Below are 13228 nucleotides of genomic sequence, written 5' to 3'. Positions count from 1 at the left end.
TAGCCTGTGACTTCTTATGATTATAAATTTCAATGAAAGAATTCTATAACAACGTCCAATAAAATTGGAGAACGAAATAAACTGGTTTTGACACTACACAACAGGTACAGAGATGGACATTGGTACTGAGACATCACCAGCAAAGCTTGTATCCCTGTCTGCAGCTGAATTGCTGGCATATGCATACCCTACACCTAAACCACCATAATGCAAAGTTGCATTTTCACATCTCTGAAACACCCTAGCCAGGGAAGCTGCTTTTCTTCTTGCCCGCTTTGTCCCGGTGAAAAGCAATGTCTGGAGCAATCCTGCCAAAGCAGGTGCCCTAACCACCCTTTCGGTTGCAGCTGCACCCCCACTCCGGCACAGCTCAAGCAAGGCTGCAACCGCATTCTCTTTACCTCTTGGTGTCCCACATCGCATCATTCCGATTAATCCAGCTACAGCTGCTTCCTCATTAACCACAGCCTTGGCTCCAATAGGCTGCCGAACAATCAAGGCCAAGGAACCTGCTGCTTCCTCGGCAACTCCTTCATTTCCCAAAGCCACAACAAGAGCTGTCACTGCCCCTGCTTCAATCATTCTAACACAGTTCTCAGCGTGGGTGGAAAGGTTAAACAAAGCTGTCACAGCATCCTTCTTCCCTCTTGGCGTCCCCTCTTGCAACAAATCAGCCAGGGCTTCCACAGCTCCCACCTTATCTGCAATTCTCTTCTTGTAGTCATGGACAGCAGATAGACTGAACAATGTTGCGGCAGCATTTTCCCTTGCCTCTGTTGTTTGCCCAAATCTCAACACGTCAACTATTGATGCCAGACATCCTTCCTCGTCCATTATCTGACTTTTGTTCTTCTCATAAATTGATAGGTTGAGCAATGCAGTTACAGAATTCTCCTGGGCAACAGCGTTAGGAGAGGAAAGTAACTTTTGAAGATGAGGAATAGCCCCAGCTTCTGCAATGAAGGCCCGATTTTCTTTCCTGTTTTTGCTAGCAATCGAATCTCCCGAGCAGCAACAGTCTTTGCAACTTGTGAGCCATCCGCAAGCTGCTGAATAAGAAGTGATGCCGTTGCTCTGTTGGCTTCAAGGGCGGCCTTTGTAGGAGAAGTTGATGCAAAAATTTCAACTGAAGGATCCATTAACTCTGGTGGATCATAGGGAATTCCATGAGCAGTGCACCATTGCATGATCAGATTCCTAAGAGACCGATTAGGAACAAGGCGCGTGCTGGTAAGCATTTGCCCAGTTTTTGGACAAGTGCAGTGCCCATCATCTATCCAGCGGGATATGGAACTTCGATCATATGTCTGTCCTGTGGAAATTATAACTGGGTCACGCATGAGATCCAGTGTTATTGGACAGCAAAAGTCCTTGGGAATACTTATAAACGTTCCAGCAATTTCTTGACTAATCAATCCCCTTCTGGGCTTCTTCTTACATCCACTGCATAACTCCAGCTCATCTTCCTCAAATCCAAAAAGCAAAAATCTGCAATACCGGGTCAAAGCAACAAGCCCATTAAGCACAGAAATTGTTGGCTCAACGTCTCCCTCATGATGCACAATCTGCTCCTCCAAAGACTCAATTTCACTTCTGCAACTTCTAGCATCTAGAATCTTCAATTTCTCCACAAATAAAGACCTTAACTCAGTTGAATCAGGGATTTTCCCATTTTCAAATGCATCAAGAAATGACAAGAAGCGAACCCTGAGATCATCATCTTTCTTGTCTATGAATAACTTGGCATTCCTCGACTGTTTTTTCAACAGTTCAATCTGTTCCCTGACGTCCTTACTTAATTTGACATCGTTAATAGGAAATACATCCAGAATGGTCGATACTTCTTGGTTCAAATCATGGAAATGGCCAGATATTGAATGGTTCTGAAGCAAAAGCCACAACTTACTCGATTGCGCGCAATAGTCAAGAAGAATCTTCGACCGGTACAACAGCAAATAAAGCTCCTTCAAACAGAGAACCGCCGTCGGTGGAATACACGCGCCAGTGTCCGTCAAATATTCCAAAAGTAACTGAAAGACCTGGACCTTTCGAATGAGCGACCGCGAATTCTTGCGCTGGAAGAAGAAAGAGCGTCCGGAAAAGCACGTGACAAGCTCGCTAGCCACAGAGGCGAGGGTTTGAACCAAAGCAACATCGGACAAGTCAACCGGAGCAAGGAAGGCTTCCAACGTCGGCGACCTCCTCCGCCGCAACGACGAGAAGATAGCTCCCGAAGCCATGAAAACCCGAAATGAAATTCTAGGGTTCCCAAATTCACGAATCCGTGAAGGCTGACTCCAACGAGCTGGAAACCTCCACCGGGCGAAATTACCCTCAAAATTCAGAACGAAGCGTCAACAACCGAGCGATTCCAGGCCCAATTATCAGATCTGTGAAGTTTTCCGGGAAAAACTTTCCAGTCACCCCAACGGCAAGATGCATAACGCAGAGACGAATAAGAAATAGTTGCTGTCGTTGTTGTTGGGTGGAAGTTTGAATCTTCAAAGGGAGGGCTTAAGAGGAACTGGGAAATCCGAAGCGGAAAGAAATGGGATTAATTAATTCGGCCGAATACGCGTACCAGAAACTAGAAAGAGAGGTAAACAAAAAAGTCTGAATTTCCAAAGATTTTTGTTTTTTTGCCTTTGGAATTCAATTTTCTCTGTTCTTGCTTCAATGCGGCCTTCCTGAAAATGACTTTCCCAACTTTGACGAGAGATTAAGATTATGCAGATTCTTGTCCATTCGTAGGAGAGAGGATAGAGAAAAGCAAAACAGTACAACGACATTACGAGAGGACAAACACAGGATTCTCTGTCAAACTTTACGTTTTTGGGCTTAGCTTGCATTAATCTGGATTAAGATCATGTTTGTTTTTTTAACTAAATTTTTCAAATAACTCATATTAACCTGTATATGAATGATCTATTATAGAGTTTAAGTACTAATAAAAATTTCTGCCAAAACTTTTTCTCAAATGTACAAGTATATAATATTAATATATATATATATATATATATGTGAATAAGTCAACTAACGGACCAAAATATGGAGTTTTCAAAAAAAAATGCAGAAGTCATGTGTATTTTTACATCATTAAAATTTCTATGTTTATTTTTATACCATTTTATGTTTAACATATTCATTAAATGGTCAACGTTAGTTAATTTAACCATAATAGTATTTTTGTACCATTTTAAAAATTTAATATGTATTTTTGCGCCTAAAAAAATTTAGAGTATTTAGTACTCCTAGTGAAATATGAAATACTTCCTATGGGTGATTTGAACCTTAACCATTTATAAAATAATAAATTTTGAAAATAATTTACATCTATAGAACGTCAGATTAAAATTTCCATAAGAGCTATATTCATAATGCTAAATTTATGATGGAAAATCATAAAAATTTAAATTATTCAGAAAGCTCACATAATTTTCCTAAAAGTAAATGAAATGTCTTAAAGTAAAACTAAAAAAACATTCCATCAGTTACTAATATAAGAGTTAATTGGATCTAAGATTTAGTTTTAAATATAAAATTTTTATCTCCTTTGTTTTTTGTGGTTATATTATTTTTTTATTAATTTATCTAACTTGAATACATTAACAAAAAAATTGACTTATAGTCTATCGTTATATATAAGTATTGTAAAAAATCATGTCATATATATATATGATAATTAACTCATTTTTTGACTTCTATATTATTTAACATTATATAAAAGTATTTGAAGAGAAACTACAGTATGATAATAAAATGCATACATGGAAAGTGTGAGGAAAATGCATAGTAAAGCTTGTAATAAATGAAAGTTAATCAGGTAATCTCTTTTCTGCCCATCAAAAGTCCACATGACTTAAAGAAGACGGACTAGGTAATTAAAAAGAAAGAAAGAAAGAAAGAAGACGGATTAGATGCGTAAAAAACAAAAAGAAAGATTTAAAATAAAAAAAAGGAAAGAAAACCAATTATTTGTATGAAATATAAAACTAACAAATTCTGTGTTATTCATACTTCATACTTTGTTAAAACAATAATTTTTATTATTTAAATTTTATGTAATTGACAAAAATATATTTAGTATAATAATAGTAATAGTAGTACTGTAGTACAGTAACAACAATAATGATACCTTTAACATTGTTTTCCTTAAAAATTTAATTACGTTATTACTTTTTAATTGGACAAGCTAGGAAATAAATGGTAACAAACATATTCTTAAACTAACAATAACAAGCGATATATATTATCATAATATTCTTTAATTTTTTATAATTTCAAGAAGCCTTAATAGGAATTTTTTATTTTGGGCGAAATTAAAATCCTTTGAACTTCTTAAACAGTTGAAGCTGGTAACGTCATTATTATAATTTTTGCAAAGTATGGGTCCCTAGATGTGATTTACCCAGAATGTTGGTTTTAATAATCTGAGGTCAGAGTTCCGCAGATAAGGCTTGGCCTGGGCTTTGAGTTTGACTTTGTGCGTGAATTAGGGTTTTCGAAATTGAAATTCCATAATTACCCTTCTTCTTCTTCCTTTTTCTCTTGTGGTTATGACTTCTTTAAAGACCGAAAAGCCCACAGTGTTTTTCCATTGTTTTGTGTGCTTCGTGTTTTCTTTTCTTCCCAAGTACGTCGTTTCAGGGTTTTACCATCATTTCTTTATTTACTTTTATTTGCTTTAATTCAAACCTATAATTTAAAGATCAAAATTTAATAATTGTAATTATTTTTAAGAACATATTTTGATCAATTTTCAAAATCCAGTAGGGAAAATATTTTTTGAAAAATGCATTATTTACAAAGTTGCAATTATGATTGGAGTACTGTGAATGAAATTAATTTCAATGATTGAATCATGGATTTGAGAACTTTATGTACTACTATTGTGATAAATGTTAGTTACATTATCACTAATTATGATATTGATTATAGTTTGACTATTTGGTACTTAATTGTATTGTTTGACAGCTCATTTTTCCTCAGGAAAAAAATTGCATTATTATTTTCAATTTCTTTATAATGTAGATCAGAGACCAACGCATGATATATGGAGAGAATTAACTTCGGAGGTTTTCATTCAAAATGTAAAATTTAAATTTTTATATTTTTAATATAAAAATTATTTCTATAATTTAAGCAACCCTTCTTACAATTAAGAATAAAATTAAATTTAAATCGTCTAAATTAAACCTAGACAAAATTTAAGTTTTACATTTTGATTGATTAAAAATGTATACACTTGATCGTTCTTTTTTACAATACACACCCTATCATCAACAAAAATTTATTAAATGTTAACAACATTAACAAAGCCCATTTATTTCTAAATGAAATTAAATATTCATTTTTTTCTTTAAAATAACTTGTCCCTTGAAATCTTGAATGTTGCATCTATTCTTTTTTTTCTTTCTCCTTTTCTTTTTTGTATTTTTCTTTTTGGCCTATGGGCTGCATCTATTCCATTGGACCGCTATTTTATAGTTTTTACTTTTCAAAAATTGACATAATTAATTTAAACGAGGTTAATTTAATTTTCTTTGATCCAGGGGACACCAGAATCTAGGGCCTTAATTTTACATTTGGCATCATAAAAAATTGAAATCAAAAGTTAAAAAAAATTCACACCCACTTTTTTTATTCTTTTTTTTTTTTTGGTATAATAGGGGGCCAATATCCCAATTTAATTATACTTTTTCAATTTATTTTCTTTGCCCATGAAACCTACGTCTAGAAACTAGGGGAAATAAGCGCGTGGGCGTGGGGCAAATAAGCATAGCCAGAAAATAATTTCTTTTTATTTTAAGAAAAAAATGAGCTGAGGTCGGTCAAAAAAAAAAAGGGTTATGGGTTTGGTAGAGGGGTTGACTTTGGCATGGGCGATGGGCCCACGCGATTTACGGGAGCGTGGAGATGAGAATGGTGAGTTTGCTTTTTAATATGCTGACGTGGGCGGGCAGACCGCGGGTTGACCATTGGCGAGAATCTCGATAACAAGCAGCACTTTTTGCTCCAAAAAAAGGACTTAAAATAAAATTAAATATATTCATTGGTTTTAAGTAATTTGATCTTTTTTTTTTTTTTTAAATACCATCTCCTGTTCTGTTTATAAGTTTCAGGAATGATATGATTCATTTTATAAGTTTTAATTTGAATTTGTCTTAATATTTAATATATTTTTTAATGTTACTCTTTAATTATTTGTTTCTTATACATTTTCTTATATATTTTTTTAATTCTTTTTCTTCTTTATTATAGGGTATATTTGAAAACGAAACTATAAGAAAAATTTGGGATAAATTTCTCATTACAAATTTAATTGGTAAATGGTCCTTAAGATGACTTATTGCACTAGAGAAGATTAATTACACACACAGGAAGGTAAGTTGCACAAAGAGAAGATAGTTTGCACAAAATATTATTTGAACATAAGAAATTAGTTTGCATGTAAAGAAGATTATTTGCACATAAGAGAATTTTATTTGTATAATGGGAAATTGGGTTGCACATCACACAAATAAAGACTATACACACAAGGGAAGATAAATTGCACATAAAGAAAATTAAGTTGCACACAATATAAATTAAATTGCACAAAGTCTTTAGGTTCTATTTTTCAATTAAACTTTCAATGAGAGATTCATTCCTAATTTTTCTAAAAGTCTATTTCTAATTTATTTATTATTTTTAACTATGAATTAGTTATTTAAAATTTTTAACTATGAATTAGTTATTTGAAACTTATAATAAGGATTAGAGGGAGTATTTTTTTGGCCAGCTTAATATTCTTTATATTGCATAAAATATGAACAATAAATCATATTTTTCTTTGTTTATAAATATTGTAGATTGTTTATACATTTTTACTAAAATTTCATGTTATATATTGATGGGATTTAAATATAATTTGTACAGTAGTTTAGTTTTTAATGACACGTTTTCTAAATTTTTTAGTTACAATACTATTTTTATCTTTTTATACTTCATTTGAAAACTTACATATTCTAACTTTTGAATACATTTTCATCCATTCACGTTCCCAGTATTATCAATAACTAGTAAAATATTTCAAAAAATTTTATTTGTTTATACATTTTTACTAAAATTTCATGTTATATATTGATGGGATTTAAATATAATTTGTACAATAGTTTAGTTTTTAATGACACGTTTTCTAAATTTTTTAGTTACAATACTATTTTTATCTTTTTATACTTCATTTGAAAACTTACATATTCTAACTTTTGAATACATTTTCATCCATTCACGTTCCCAGTATTATCAATAACTAGTAAAATATTTCAAAAAATTTTATTTGTCATGTAATAAAAATGATAATTAAAATATTTAAATTTTAAAGTCTGTATTATTCAAGGCAGGCTTTATTATTATATAAAATATAAAAAATATTGAAAACACTTTTTTCCATTTCATTTTGTTCTCTTCGGGGGAATTTCTGAATCACGTAAGTATGCACTGAATTAAGTCCCAATTCACCTCCTCAGCAATCGGGTGTTTCCTTCCATTACAATTACTAAGCCCTCAATATTATAATTAATACATTACCGTTGGGATTATTTATACAAAACAAACTAGGGTTAACTATAACTTGTTTCTTATAAATAAGTTTGGAAGCAGTACTACGTCCGGTCATAATTATAAGACCTTGTTTGTATACTATAAATGGGATATTATAATTAGGACCGAAAGTAGTAATTTTTAAGTTATGTATTGTATAGCGCAACTTATAAAATGGGGTGTATGATTTCCCACAAATCAAGACAAAATTTCTCTTATATATTTATTTCGTATACTATAAAATCATTTTTAAAATCATTATTTGATTTCCACCCAAGGACTACTCAAGTTTGAGAAATCTTCTGAAATTTATTAAGAAATCCTCAAATAATCTAATATAAACCAACATGATGTTAAAGCTGAAAGAAGCTTTTCGCTTAAAATAGAAGAGGGCTGAAAGAAGCTTTTGAGCATACTTAGAATCATGTTCAAAAATATTTATAAGCACATTTTATATAAGTCGAGATAAAGTTTTTTTCACATACTTATCTCAAATTTTATAAATCACGATTGAAAAATTGCTTAATGAGTTATTCTAAACGGATCCTTCAAAAATAAAAAGGCCACGCCACTTATTCAAGAAATTTCTGGAGCACTTTCATTCTCTTCTATGGCTTTTACTAACTCAAATCCCTCTTTGTTCTTGCAACCCTCCTATTCAACCTTCTTTAATCCCTATAAACTAAATATGGTTTTAAATTTCAAGGACAGAGATAATAACTTCAAATTTCACTAACCAAAATTAAAATAAGATTAAATTTCAGAAATTAAAGATTATCTTAACCTTGAGAAAATTATATATATATATATATATCTAGAAATCAAACAATCTTCTATCACCAGGGAAAAGCATTTTTATAGGAACAAATTTTTTAAATCATAAAAGGGGTAAACCAACCCTGCAAGATTAACTTGTGACCTCTTCCATGCTCGAGGAGCATCTGACCCCTTTCATGCTTTGGAGCATTTTTGTCATTTAAGACAATCCGCCAGGCATTTATAAAAATAAATTAAAAATAATTATCTTTTTTACAGACCTCTAATTAGAAAAAAAATAATTTACCGATGATTTGCCGGGGGTGGTCGGTGCCATCTTGCAAGTGTGACTTGTCAGAACACGGAAAAGTCGCCGGACATTGCAGCTTCTTCACGACACGCACGTAAGTGACGACACCCAATTATTTATCAATCACTAAAATATTAATTGTACCAAAAATCTGGTTTGTATTTTTTATTTTTAGATTAATATAATTTTTGTCCAAATTTATTCTCACTTTGATTTTAATACGTACCTTATTAAGTTTCAAATCATGAGTTTTAATTCTTTAATGAGCAAAATAATTTATGCATTTATTCAGCTATAAGAATTAATATTTGAGACGAAAACAAACATAATAGACCAAAAACTATAATTTAAAACTCAAGAATGACTAGACTTTTGACTTGTAAAAACTGGCAGGTTGCTCATATTCCTAAGGAAGGCTCGAAGAAAACTGGGAGGTTGCTCATACTTTAGTGGAGGGTTTCCATATGCTTGTTCATCCTCCACTTTTGTATACTGGAGAGGATGAAGTAGAATCATAAGTTCCGATCCGTTGTAACCTTTTTTGAGTATTGATTTGAGCTTCATTAAAAAAAAAGACCAAAATTAAAATGAAGATAAATTTGAGAAGCCAAAAATTATATTAATCTTTGATTTTTTTTATATCCTCCCTACTAAATAGGTGGAAGTATAAGTTATTATAAGTTCTATATTAATTTATATTATATTATATATATGTATATATATAAATATCAAAACACGTTTTTTAATACTAAGGGCAATTTCATGTTATGAGGTGTGTGGTGTCTTTGGGTTAGGTTATTACTTATTGGTGGAATAGTTGAATGGCTAGCGCGCATAGGACAAGTTCGAAAATGAGGCATTCACTTTAAAATTTTAAGGGATTTAAAGGTGAAGAATTCAAAGTTGTCACCATGCCTGTCTTCTTTTTTCTATACACTTGTCTAATCTTAGATTATAAGACTAATTTAAAAATTTTAATTTGATCTTAAATATAAAGTCACATTCACTCTTGTCTTGCACATTAAAATTTTCTTTCTCACAGGCAGGGATAAATTAGTCAACATAATTTATTTTTATTGTACTATAAATTTTATTATTTTTAATATAATATATTTTTGAAATATTTATTTAAGTGTGACTCTACTTGATTATTTAAAATTATCTATATTGCATAGATAGATAGAGAATAATTACTTATATCATGGGGACAAATAAATAATTTCAAATCCTTTGACGTGATTTTAATTAATAAATGAAAGCATTTTAGAATATTTCACCATATATTGCTAACTGTCTTAAAAATTAGATTAAAATGTACATATATTTTTTAAATAGTGGGGGATCGAGGTGACTGAAGTCTTTATGCTTTACTCTAATAATTATGTGCTATCTCCTTATTTTTTTGGGATGAAAGTCAAAATGATAAGTATTATGTAACTCCTCTTTGCTGTGGAATAAGCTTAGTTAGTTACTTTCTTATTTTCTTCTCTTTTTTTTTTTTTTTTTTGCCAGCGGAATAAGCTTACTTAGATGCACATGTACAATGGCTGAGCCCAGGACGGCTTGTCTGAACATATACTAATTGAATAATTTCAATAGATAATCTCAATATGCTTGAATTGATCGATATACTCCTGCAAATTGCACTACAAAATAAAAATTATCATATGTGCTTCAGCCATATATAAAATGTCCTTCATATGTATGTGAAGTCGGCAAAGATAATATATATAAATGTTGATTATTGATGTTTACGTTAGAATTTTGGAATAATCTGTCATTATTGATTTGGTTTTTAGTTCGAGCTCTACCTCACATGTACTTTTCTAAGGCTTTAATGTTAGTTATTATCAATTCATATATTGTACTGTATTGTGGAAAAATGTTGTTAATTTGACATTAAAAATTATAAACTACATAATGGAACTTGTTAATTTTAAAACTTGTCTTGTGCTCAAGTTTTTTTCTTTCAAGATTTTTTTGCTATGCATAGATATTTTCCTATTTGAGGTATTATTATACATTAAATGTAGGCACCTCTCCCAGTATTGAAAATGTTTTGTGAAAAAAAAAGTCATTAATTTGAAATTGAAACTTGTTAACTGCATCACAAATTTTGTCAATTTTTAAGACTGTATTACAAGTCTTTTTTCAAAATTTATTGGGGAAGGGTCGTGGTGAAAGAGAAGTTGTTAATTTGAAATTGTTAGAAATATGTAATTAAAATTGTTAATTTTTAAGATTATATTGTGCTTAAATTTTAGTCAAGATTTGTTACAAATATATTGTGGGAAAAGGAAAGTTAATTAGAAATCGTAACTTATGAACTGTGATTAAACTTATTAATTCTAAGGATGTATTGTGTTCAAGTTTCAGTAAAGATTTTGTTACAAATGTAAGATGGCGAAAGGAAAGTTGTCAGTTTGGAATCGCAACTTGTAAAAATGCAATACAACTTGTTAATTACACAAGGTCATTCTTGTGATTTCACTAGATTTTAAAATTCCTTATTGAGTCACTTAATTTTATAAGTTCAGTGATCCAAATGTTAATTTGAGTTATTCAGTTAGCTTTTTAAGGAATTTTTCTTACTCAGTATTAGTTGATTCAAACGGCTCCAACAATTCTTTGGTTGTTATTGTTGCTGTTGATGTGGTTACTCTTACTTATGCATTGATTTTTTGAATTTTTGAAATAGACAGCATGTTCTTAATTCTTAAAAAAAATCTATCATTACTGCTAGAAAATATTGACAGCTTATTATGTACATTTGCATATTTTATTATTAACGTAATTAGATTGTTTGATGAGAAACTCAACATTTTCACTTGAATTTTAAATTTGAGAGTTTTTTAAATAAAAAAATTCACATTACATGAGCATTTTCTCTGATTATGACTTAATTTGACCACTTAAATTTGAATAATTATATGATAATAACAAATATCAAATGCGCTGTTGAAAAGAAAATAATCACACATACTTTCTGCAATGAAAGGTGCTTTAATTAAATTTCTTTCAATAAAGAAAGCGTCATCAAGCTTTTCTATTGGCGATCGTGAGGAAATTGGAGGTGCAATATATTAATGTGACAAGACATGTCAGATAATGTGTGAGTTAATGATTTAGTTTTATATTTAATTTCATTTTTTCAAAAATCAAACACTTAGTTAATTTCAAAAACAATAAACTCCCTGCAAATTGATTCTTTACTATTCTTTAAGTTTCTTGAAAATTCTTGGGACGAAAATTCCTTATTTTTGAAACTAATGAATTTATGCAATCATTTTAGTTTTTAAGATTAAAGTTAAAAGTTAAGTTTATTATCTAGCAGACGGACCGACCAGGGAGATTGTATAATTGAAAAGAGATAACACAAAGTAATTTTGGGGGAAAAAAAAGGAAAAGAAAGACAAAAGAAAATAAAACCGGAAATGGTTTACCAAATGACGAAGGAAATATAAAGTCAATATAATAATATCAACTCAAAAGAAGGTTCAAGAGCTTATTTTGTGGCTACCGAAAGCTCAACAGCTTGAAAATAAATTGATTAGATAAATATCCATATATTCAAAGAGATAATGATAAAAAATAATATTACCTCAAGTCCTAATTATACGATCTTGTTTATAGTCTACAAACAAAATTTTATAATTAGAAATTAGAACTGGAAGTAGTAATTAGGACTTGATGGTGTGTGTATATATAGAAAGAATAAATTATTTGCCGTTATTTTCTGAAGATTGCATAGAATAAAAAAATCCAGCTTTTTTGAAAAAAATCATTGTATGTGGAATTTACACCTTATCTTTTGCTAATCGTTTTTTTTTTTAAAATTACTCTAAAGTATCATGTTTATATAATTTATTTTTAAAAGATTGCGAAAAAAAGGGGAAAAAAATGAAAAAAGTGGGATTGACCCCAAAAACTAAAGAAAGGGTTAAAATAGGACACATCATGCCATATGCACCACATGAAGCACACCAAGTGGGAAAGAGGGAGTGGTTAATTAATTAATTATTAATGGCTTGTTCAAATGATGTACTCTCTCTTCTTTGACTCTCACATTAAATATATCCTCTTGACTTATAACACCCTCCATCAAATAAACAATACAATTTTCACATCTATATATAATATAGATAATAATATCAGGCACACATGATATAAGCAAGATTATGAGTTTGTTTCATGTCTAGTAGCTAGTATTACTTCTAAAGTAAGATTATGTTAAATTTATGAGAGAAAATACCCTTTATATGTGGAGAATACAATACAAAAGAAAAGAAAAGTGAAGTCAAAACTTTCTTCCTTTTTTTTTTTATAGGAAAGCCAAAAGAAAAAAAAAAGACTGCACCCTTCTCATATTGTTTTACCTTTTAAGTAATGGTTTAATGTACAAAACAAAATGAGATAAACGAAAACAGAAATAAACTAGTTTACCGTGAAAAGAAAAAAATTTAAATATAATTTACCAAAAAAAAATACTCCTCCAGTCCTTAATATGAGACTCAATTCTTGAGTTGGTTCTGATCCTAAATATAAGACCCATTTCTATATTTATCAGTTTTCTCTAAATTA

At 30.5% G+C, this 13228-nt stretch overlaps 1 pseudogene; it reads right to left on the bottom strand.

The window, feature by feature from the left end:
* Window positions 1-65: 65 nt before the first annotated feature.
* Window positions 66-2736, bottom strand: LOC114715122 (U-box domain-containing protein 17-like; annotated as a pseudogene).
* Between the last annotated feature and the right edge of the window lie 10492 nt (window positions 2737-13228).

Source organism: Neltuma alba, unplaced genomic scaffold, assembly GCF_004799145.2.
Source record: "Neltuma alba isolate B1F8T4 unplaced genomic scaffold, ASM479914v2 tig00011575_pilon, whole genome shotgun sequence".
Classification (NCBI taxonomy): Eukaryota; Viridiplantae; Streptophyta; class Magnoliopsida; order Fabales; family Fabaceae; genus Neltuma; species Neltuma alba.
This window is presented reverse-complemented; position numbering and strand designations above follow the sequence as displayed.